This window comes from Aristolochia californica, unplaced genomic scaffold, assembly GCF_029961685.1.
Source record: "Aristolochia californica isolate CCGP_79_NKW_82.1479 unplaced genomic scaffold, dmAriCali1.0.hap1 SCAF_11, whole genome shotgun sequence".
Taxonomy (NCBI): domain Eukaryota; kingdom Viridiplantae; phylum Streptophyta; class Magnoliopsida; order Piperales; family Aristolochiaceae; genus Aristolochia; species Aristolochia californica.
The window spans coordinates 10,599,994-10,611,360 of NW_027181782.1; positions in this window are offsets into that span (position 1 = coordinate 10,599,994).

The following is an 11,367-nucleotide window of genomic DNA, read 5'->3' on the forward strand; positions in this document are numbered from 1 at the left end:
GGCTCTTGTGAGGAACCACAAGAAAGAAGACAACGAGGAGACTACAGTTTTAAGTGTAAAAGTCAGATTTCAAAACTCAATAAAAAAATGTAGGAGAGAATTCATAACTCACTTCTATAAATACAATGGTGAATATAGAGCTTTAGGTCATACATTTCAATAAATATGTTTAGGAACATCATATACATCCCTTAGAACATGTTAGAGCACTTAGACAAAATCATTCACATGCTTTTAAAGTCAACTTAGTTGAACTGGCATTGGAATGATCGATCAGCCTCTACTAATGATCAATCATCTGGGAATGTGCATGCCAAGACTATAAAGCATGATCGATCAACCTAAGTCGATTGATTGATCATCCAGAACTTGGCCATATCGTGCCATAACACATGATCAATCTGTTAAGTTGTGGAGCCTAATTAATGCCAAACGCTGAGTTGGTCGCCGTGGGATTTGGAAGGGGGGGCGGAGCCCCCACCCGGTCCACTATATATTAACTGTTATTTCATTAAGTGTAGTTTGGAAATTTCACTCTTGTAATGCGGTTGCCCTGATGTTCTCTTTATAATTGAGGGGCACTGCTATTAGGTTTTTATCATCTTATACCGAGGAGCATCTCGTGTTGCAGCCCGAGAGGTTAGAGAGATACCTGTAAGTGTGCAATTTCTCTTGTAAAGTATTCCATGTCAAGGCAAATGAATTTCACATGGAATGATAAATCATCCCTCATGATTGATTGATCAAATAGAATCTTACCAATCAGGAAAAAAAATCATGATCAATCATAGAAAGTTCACTTATCAATCATACTTGCTTTGCATAGCAAGAGGAAATTCTAGGTGATTGATCATCTTTTCATAATGATCTCAATAACATATTGATTTATCAATCCATCAAGCAATAAGTCACATCCTGACACAAAAAGAGCCATTATGATCGATTGATCGATCAATCAACGGTCTGGTTTTTGAAAACGGGGCTTGTTTGGCTTGGGCAAGTGGTAACTGTCCCACCAAACCATGCATCGAGAAGTTAATGAGCATTTAATGGAAAAACCTTTGATCTTTTTATCCTCAAACTTAAAAAACTTATCGAAAGTGTTTTAGCGCGAAAGAGTGAGCCTGGGCCTTTTAAAATTAACTACTCTTTCCATTTCTTTCATTGCATTGCATAATAGAAAAGCTCCCTCACTCCATGTTGTGCTGCAAAAGAAGTGGAAGCTTGGATCTCTCACGGAGAATGAACTCTCCAAGTTAAGGGCGTAAGTTTTCCCTTCTTTTATTTTTAATTTTTGAAAGGTTCATCTAGAACCTATTCAATCTAGAAAGAAAGGGCCAACTAGAGCTAGAATCTAGCCAATTTCTTGGGGAGATTGCGATTGTAAAAAGTGTGTATTGAGCTACATGTGGCTTAAAGAGAGCCAGAATCTCTTTGTGTAAATTCCAGCTATTAGAGCTTAAAAATAGTGGAATTTCCAAAGAAAAGGGTTCTTAGGTGGTGAATACCATTAGGGGAACATCGATAACAAAAAATTATATGATACTTTATTTACATGCCTTACATAGCTTTTGTTGGATTTAAGATCCCATGATAAGGTCCTCAAGTAGAGGGTGAGAAGGAGGAGAGGAAAAATAAGAGGAGAAGAAAAAGAGGAAGAATGAAGAGAAGATAAGCGAGAGAGAGAGAGAGAGAGAGAGAGAGCTAAGGAGAGGAGAAAGGGAGAGACAACTAAGAGAGGAGAAAGGGAGAGACTTTGAGAGAAAAATTTAAAGACAAATTTGAGGGAGAAGAGGGGAGACTTAATGATCTACCCTTGTCTTGAGCCTCTATTTATAGTTCATGAAGAAAGGTTGCAATGACTACCATGCCCTTAGGGCTACAAGCTCTCAAAAGGAAAAAAACATAAGTAGGCATACATCATCTTATTTAATTACACCCTTGTGCCATCCTTATGAGAAGATCATTTAATTACTCTTTGTGCCACCTCCTTGACGTGGGTAAGGTTATTGCCTTAATGCCACTTGAAGTGTCTTCCAACACTCCCCCTCAATCTGGTGGGGAGAAAACATCGTAGATACCCATCTGGCCACATACAGTGGTAAAGATCTTGAATGTGACTTGTTTTGTAAGAATGTTTGCCACCTGCCCTTGTGATGAAACATGACTGAGAGATAAAATACCATCCTGAAATTTCTCCCATACAAAGTGGCATTCTAACTCGATGTGGTTTTTCCTCTAGTGGAAGCTAGGATTTGAAGTGATAAGAATGGCCACTTGGTTGTCACAATATAATCCCATAGACACTCTTTATAGAATCCCAATTTAGTAAGAAGGGATTTGATCCATAGAAACTCACTAAAAGTGTGAGTCATAGCTTTGTACTCTGCTATTGTACTGAACCTTGCAACAATATTATGCTTTTTGCTTCTCCATGTAATCAGGTTACCTCCAACTAAGGTACAATACCCTGAACTGGACTTCCTGTCATCAGGTGATCCAGCCCAATCTGCATTTGTGAAACCTTCTATGTTGTAGTGGTCATGATTCTTATGGAGAAGCCCTTTTACCGGAACTCCTTTTAAATATCTTAGTATCCTCTCCACGACTTGCCATTGGGTAAGTTTTGGTTTGTGCATATATGTTAGCTTCTCTTGCCATGGATGAAGTCACCCGACGATCTCCCCTAGCTTCCAGATTGGCTGACGAAGAAGAGAAGGATTTGGGATCTTAGAACGCCCAATAATGTAGGAACGTGAGCCTTTGAAGGAGCTCCAACCTTAGGCCTCCTTAAAGAGAGTACCTGATCTCGTCTAAGCTAATTGATCAATTCTTGTCTTTCCTTCAATCACTTGATGCCCTAAATAGATCAGGGAAAACGTCAAAGGTTCTATAATTACAATTAGACCCTTATTGAACTTCAAATTACAATTAAACCCCTAAGGTACTGAAATACAAGTTTACTCCATCTATTCTCTTCTTCGGTTCACCACTCTTGATGCTATGGAATCCATAACATCCCCCTCCTAAAGAAAGAACTTATCCTCAAGCTCGAAAGTGGGGAATAGAGTCTGGAAGGACTCGAGTGTCTCCCAAGAGGCTTCCACCAATTCCTCATCAGTCCACTGAACGAGCACCTCCCATGCATTGTTAACTCGCCTTGCTTGAAGGATTTGTGTGGGAGTGGGCATAGACCTGCCATCTTTGAGCTGAGACAGAGGGGTATGCAGCAGTGGAGAGTCTCCCTTGAACGGCTTGAGAAGGGAGACGTGGAAGATGTCATGTAGCTTGGCGTTTGGTGGAAATTTCAAATGATACGCCACAGTGCCAATACGGTGAAGAACCTGGAATTGCCCATAAAATTTTGGAGAGAGCTTATGGCATTTGATGGCTGCAAGAGAGAGATGGCGGTATGGTTGAAGTTTGAGCCAAACAAATTCTCCTGGTGCAAAGGAAAGGGGACGATGTCCTTTGTCATAAGTATGTTTCATTGTGGCTTGTGAACGCTGTAACTGAAGGCAGACCCTGAGCAAGCATTGCATCTCTATCAGCTAATGCTTGGTCGAATGCTGCTACCCGAGAAGACCCCGGTTCATAAGAAAGTAGGTGCAGGGGTTCGCGTCCATAAACGACTCAAAAAGGGGTAGTACCCAGTGCGGTGTGGTATGAGGTATTATAACAATACTCTTCCCATGCTAACCAACAAACCCACCAGCGGGGAGTGTCCCCCACAAAGCACCGCAAATACATCTCCAATGTGCGGTTAACCACCTCTGTCTGGCCGTCTGTCTGAGGGTGGTATGATGAAGAAACGGCTAACGTGGAGCCATGGAGCTTAAATATTTCCCCCCAGAATTTACTAGTGAATATAGCATCACAGTCGCTAGTGATGGTCTCCGGAAGTCCATGGAGGCGGATAATATTATCCATGAAGAGCTGAGCGACTTGTGTTGCAGTATACAGATGGCTGAGGGTCATAAAGTGGGCATATTTCGAGAACCGGTCTACCACAACAAGAATAACAGATTTCCCTGCAGAAGGAGGAAGACCATCAATAAAATCCATTGAGAGATCTGCCCATACCTGTGAAGGAAGTTGAAGTGGCTGGAGAAAACTGGCGGGTTGTAAGGATTCAGACTTATTCCTCTGATAGACCTGGCACGCGGCAACATAATCAACAATGACCCGCTTCATACCCCTCCAATAAAACTCCCGACTAAGGCGGAAGTATGTCTTCTGTTGGCCCTCATGTGTACTATCATGAAAGGAGGCAATAATGGTAGGAAGGAGTGCCGATGAAGGATGAAGATATATGCGTCCTCTATATAGAATGAGACCTCTCGTAGTGTCCAGTTATTGTCCTTGGAATGGTTCTCGATTTGACCTTGTAAGGCAAGGAGATCCGGATGATGGCTAGTATCCTGATGAATTGTGTCCAGCAAAAGGGACCTGGGGTGGCTCAGTGCGTGCAGGTGTGTATCCCCCAGTTCTCTATGTGACAAGGCGTCTGCCCCACGGTTGAGATAACCCAGTTTGTATTCCACTTGAAAATTGAATCCCATTAATTTGCTGAGCCAATGCTGTTGTGGGGATATAGTAAGGCGCTGCACCAATAAGTATTTGAGGCTACAGTCGTCTGTCCAGATCACAAAAGGTCTACCCCACAGATACGGCCTCCAATGCTGCACGGCTTTGGCCAAACCGATGAGTTCCCTTTCATAAGTGGCTAGCTTGTGATGGTGAGGAGCGAGCTGGCGGCTGAAGTAAGTAATGGGGTGTCCCTGTTGCTGCAAGACGACACCTATACCTCCCCCGGATGCATCGCATTCTATGATGAAATTTTTGGCAAATTTTGGCAACTGGAGAACTAGAGCTAACTCTAATGCCTGTTTCAATTGGTTAAATGAGGAGTCCACCAACTGAGACCATTTGTTATGGACTCTATAGCATCACGAGTTACCAACAGGCGTAGGAATTAATTAATGTGTTTTTCAATTTCCATGTAATTGTCTTTGGTTTGGTTTTGTCTTTGGTTTGGGTTGGTTTAGCATTTATTGGTTTGAACCATTGACCCAAGAGGTCTTTAGGGTTTTGGACGTCCTCCACCCTATTTAAGGGGACGGCTAGGGTAATGAAGATTATGAATTGAGTTCACTCTAGTTAACGTAAGTTAGATAAACAGGTCAAGAGCTCCTTCAAGCTCTCTTCAGAATTTCCCCAATTCTCCTTTCCGAAATTCAATCCCCTTCAGCCCCTCATTCCATCTCAACGTCAAGCAAGATAATGGAAGGAAGAGAAGAGAGGAGGGTGACAAGATCCATGGCTCGTGAGGATCCTAACAACGTGGTATCAGACAGGTCCACCCTCGGTGATTCCTCTTCTCCAGAGGACATACGTCAAGTCCTTTCAGACCTTCAACAACGATCCACTCTTCAAGGTACTGAAATTTCTCACATCAATACTACCTTACAAACTCTGGAATCATCTCTACAATCCATCCTACGACAACTTGCTGCACTTCAAGCACCAACGCCACCACCAGCAACCAATTTTCAACAACAACCAGTTCCCCACCAACAATTCACGCCACCACCAAATCCACCCTTGCGCCAACCAATGGGTTCAATGACCACTCACGCACAAGCACCATCAACGGTTCCCAGGTACTTTAAACTTAACTTTCCTACATATGATGGCTCTAAAGATCCTTTACTGTGGTTCACGAAATGTGAACAATTCTTTTATCATCAACAAACGGTGGAAATGGACAAGGTTACTTTGGCCACCTACCACATGCTCGATGAAGCGCTCATGTGGTTCCATCACTACCGAAATGTCCATTCCATTCAGGATTGGCTGCACTTTAAACATGCTTGCCAGTTAAGGTTCGGACCTCCAGCTAGCAGCAACCCAGTGGGGGAATTGATCAACTACAAACAGACCAGCACCTTAGAGGTTTACCAAAAAACGTTCCAAGAACGGTTGGCCAGAGCTAGTGAATTTGTTCCTCCTCACCTACATGTTCAGATTTTTAGTGCTGGATTGACAGAGGCAGTCAGATTGGAAGTGGAATTACTGGGTCCAACAAATTTGGACTCTGCAATGAATTATGCCAGGGCTGTGGAGCACAAACAGAGAGTTCTAAAAGAGTCTTTACAAAGAAAACCATTTTGGCAAAACAGAACACAGGGTACTGCATCTGGTCCACGTTTTGGGTCCTCTGCCCCTAACCGAGCAGATCAGGCTACTAATGTTCCTCCACACTCTATGCCACGTAAATTTTTGACTAAACAGGAAATGGATGCTCGAAAGGCAAAGGGCCTATGTTTTAATTGTGACGAACAATTCTTGCCCGGACATACATGTAAACGTTTATTCAGTATTGAATTATTGGAAGAAGATTCAAAAGAGCTTCTTGAAAATGAAATTGTGGAAGAGGTACAACAGGAAGCAGAGCTCTCCCTCCATGCCATGCATGGCCTGCGTAGTTCTAATACCATGCAGGTAAAGGCCAGGTTACATCATCTCATGCTACTTGCTTTAGTTGATTCGGGCAGCACACATAATTTTATCAGTGAACCAGCCGCGCAACAATTGGGATTGGAAATTCAACAACAAAGGGGTCTCTCAGTTTCAGTGGCCAATGGGGCCAAAATTGCTAGCGTGGGGTTATGTGCTAACACCCCTTTCACCATTGAGGGGCATTCCTTCCAGGCAGATTTACTAGTCATTCCATTGGCTGGATTTGATTTGGTGCTCGGGGTCAAATGGCTCCAGTTATTAGGACCGATATTATGGGACTTTTAGGCTCGGACTATGACATTTTCAGCACCACAGGGCCAGATTACATTACAAGGCATTGTGGCATAGGTCCCTGACGCACTTCACACTTTGCATGTTCAACACACGGGTGATGATCAGTTAGCTCCTTTACTTAGAGCATTTGCGGATTTATTTAATGACCCTACAGGTCTACCACCAGTGCGTCATTGCGATCACCGCATTCGTTTAAAGTTGGGAACTGATCCAGTAGTGGTGCGGCCTTATCGTTACCCACATATCCAGAAAGATGAAATAGAACGACAGTGCATGCATATGCTCGCTCAGGGTGTGATCCAGCCCAGTCAATCTCCTTTCTCCTCACCAGTGTTACTTGTACGTAAAAAAGATAAATCTTGGAGATTTTGTGTCGACTATAGGCAACTAAACTTGCACACAGTTAAGGACAAGTTCCCCATTCCAGTTGTAGACGAGTTGCTGGATGAGTTACATGGTGCTGCAATTTTTACCAAATTAGATTTGAAATCGGGATATCATCAAATAAGAGTTCACCAGGCGGATGTGGAGAAGACTGCCTTCCGCACACATCACGGTCATTTCGAGTTCCTCGTCATGCCCTTCGGTCTCTCCAATGCACCATCCACCTTTCAGGCCCTCATGAATGAGGTCTTTTCATCACTTCTGCGCCACTATGTGTTAGTCTTTTTTTATGACATTCTGGTCTACAGCAAAAATTGGGAAGAACATCTCCACCACCTCCACCAGGTATTTACCATTCTACGCTCTCATCATTTGGTTGTGAATCAATCAAAATGTGCTATGGGTACATCTGAGGTGGCATATTTGGGCCACGTCATATCAGCTGGGGGCGTGAAAGTTGACCAGAGCAAGATTCAGGCAGTTACAGATTGGCCGGTTCCCACCTCCACTACAACATTAAAGGGTTTTTTGGGCTTAGCGGGATATTATAGAAAATTTATTCAATCTTATGGACAGATAGCAGCACCACTCAACAACCTGCTCAAAAAAAATGCCTTCCACTAGTCTTCTTCAGCAGAACAGGCATTTAACCTGTTAAAGGAGGCCTTAGCCTCAGCGCCAGTCCTACAATTACCAGATTTTGAGGCAGAATTTGTGGTGGAATGTGATGCCTCCGGGGGAGGTATAGGGGCAGTGTTACAACAATTGGGGCACCCCATTGCTTATTTCAGTCGTCATTTGGGACAACACCACCATAAGTTAGCTGCATATGAGAGGGAATTGATTGGGTTAGCCAAGGCTGTCCAACATTGGCGACTGTATCTTTGGGGAAGACCGTTTCTCATTCGTACAGATCATTGCAGCCTCAAGTATCTTCTAGAACAGCGCCTCACCACATCCCCACAGCAGCATTGGTTAACTAAACTCATGGGCTTTGATTTTACGGTTCATTATAAGCCAGGTAGTTCGAATTTGGGGGCTGATGCCTTATCACGTCGGGATATTTCCACCACTCAAATTTATGCTATCAGTCACCCACGTGCACTGCTATTAGATTCTATTCGTGAGGAAGTAAATCAATATCCGGATCTTATGTCTTTATATCAGGATATTCAACAGGGGACAGCTGCTCCTCATTGGACGATTCAGGATCGTCTCATTCTCTACAAAAACAGGATATTTTTACATAATACATCACCACTTCTTCACACAATCCTGTCCTCTATCCATGATAGCACACATGAGGGTCGACAGAAAACATATTTCCGAATCAGTCGGGACTTTTACTGGAAGGGCATGAAGAGCACAATTGCTGATTATGTAGCTGCTTGTCAGATTTGTCAAAGAAATAAGGCCGAATCCTTAAGTCCAGCCGGCCTACTGCAACCTCTGCAACTACCATCTCAAATCTGGTCTGATATTTCCATGGACTTCATTGTTGGACTTCCCATTTCATCAGGTAAATCGGTGATCTTTGTCATTGTTGATCGGTTTTCAAAATATGGGCACTTCCTTGCTTTGGCGCATCCATATACTGCTGCTCAGGTCGCTCAATTATTTATGGACAACATTGTCAGATTACATGGAATTCCCTCATCCATTATCAGTGACAGGGATGCAATTTTTACCAGTCTCTTTTGGAAGGAATTATTCAAATTACAGGGCACCCAATTGGCATTTTCGTCAGCCTATCACCCACAAACGGACGGACAAACAGAGGTTGTCAATCATACTATTGAAATGTATCTTCGTTGTTTTGTGGGGGACGCACCTAGAAGATGGGTGAAATGGCTTTCATGGGCCGAATTTTTCTATAACACATCTTACCACACAGCACTGGGTACTACTCCGTTCAGGGTAGTTTATGGCAGAGATCCACCTCGTTTGTTACCATATGAACCGGGGGCATCCAAAGTCGTCACTTTGGACCAAGCATTAGCTGAACGAGATGCTATGCTCACTGAGGTACGTACACATCTGCAAGCGGCCCAACACTCTATGAAACGCTTTTATGATAAGAAGCACCGGGAGGCATCTTATTGCCCTGGAGACTATGTGTGGTTAAAGCTTCAACACTACCGCCAGCTGTCCCTGACTGCAGGCAAGCGCCATAAGCTGTCTCCAAAATATTATGGTCCATTTCCGATATTGGACCAAATTGGGCCCGTGGCATACCGTTTGCAGCTCCCACCGGAAGCAAAGATCCACAATGTATTTCACGTCTCCCAATTGAAGCCCTTCCAAGGTGACTCGCCCCTACTACACACTCCACTGCCGCCACTACATGAGGGCAGAGTCCTTTCTATTCCAGCTCAGGTAATACAAGCACGCCACATTCAAGGGGATTGGGAAATTCTAGTCTAGTGGGCCGATGCCGATCCCAGTGACACCACATGGGAGCAGTTATCAACATTTCGACTTTTATATCCTTCCTTCGAGCTTGAGGACAAGCTCTTTCTCCAGGAGGGGGGTGATGTTATGGACTCTATAGCATCACGAGTTACCAACAGGCGTAGGAATTAATTAATGTGTTTTTAAATTTCCATGTAATTGTCTTTGGTTTGGTTTTGTCTTTGGTTTGGGTTGGTTTAGCATTTATTGGTTTGAACCATTGACCCAAGAGGTCTTTAGGGTTTTGAACGTCCTCCACCCTATTTAAGGGGACGGCTAGGGTAATGAAGATTATGAATTGAGTTCACTCTAGTTAACATAAGTTAGATAAACAGGTCAAGAGCTCCTTCAAGCTCTCTTCCGAATTTCCCCAATTCTCCTTTCCGAAATTCAATCCCCTTCAGCCCCTCATTCCATCTCAACGTCAAGCAAGATAATGGAAGGAAGAGAAGAGAGGAGGGTGACAAGATCCATGGCTCGTGAGGATCCTAACACCATTGAAAGGCATTCTTCTTCAATAAATTATGCAATGGTGCTGCCAGCTGACCATATTCTTTGATAAATTTTCTATAATAACCTGGGAGACCAGGGAACCCTTTCAAAGCTATAACGGAGTGAGGTGTGGGTCATTCCATAACAGCCTATATCTTGCTGAAGTCTGGTTTCACCCCAGAGGCAGAGATCACATGCCCCAAATAAGCTACTTTGGAAGTGGCAAAGTCACATTTGGCTCGATTAAGAAATAAATGGTGTGCTAGGAGAATTGTGAAAACCTATCCTAATTGGTGCAAATGTGCTTCCCAAGTTTTGCTATAGACCAGTATATCGTCAAAAAAAACTAAGACATGCTTCCGTAAGAAAGGGCAAAATACCTCATTCATAAGCACTTGAAAGGTGGACCGGGCATTGGATAGCCCAAATGGCATCACCAGGAACTCGTAGTGACCATGGTGGGTGCGGAAGGCAGTTTTTTCGACATCCTCCGAATAAACCCGAATCTGATGGTACCCAGATTTCAAGTCCAACTTGGTAAATAATTGAGATCCGTGTAGCTCATCCAATTATTCATCTACCACCGGAATTGGAAATTTATCTTTGATGGTGCGAACATTGATTTCACGGTAATCCACACAAAAGCGCCTAGATTTATCTGATTTTTTTACCAGCAATACCTGGGACGAAAAGGGGGAATGGCAAGGCTGAATAATACCCTGTTGGAGCATTTGTTGACATTGCTTTTATATCCCATCTTTTTTCACATGTGGATAGCGGTAGGGACACACTACCACTGGTTCTGTGCCCATCTTCAAACGAATTCTGTGATCACAATCTCATATTGGCGAAAGGTCTGCACGTTCCTTAAATAAATCTGCATAGTCGACCAACAATGAAGCTAAGTTATCCCCCTTTGAAGGAGCCACAAAAAGTGTTTGGAGGCTGCATGGGCACTGGGCGCTAGTGCCCAGGAGGGTGATCGGATGGCTGTCCTGTGTAAAACTCATGTTAAGGGATTGGAAATCCCATAAAATCAGACCCAATCGTTGTAGCCATTTAATGCCCAATACCAGGTCAAAACCAGCCAGTGGTATGACCATAATATCTGCTACAAAGGAGTGACCCTCAATAGTAAATGGCACTACTGAACAGAAACCAACAGTGGTGACCTTGTCACCGTTAGCCACTGAGACTGATATTCCTGACTTCTGTTGTAGTGAT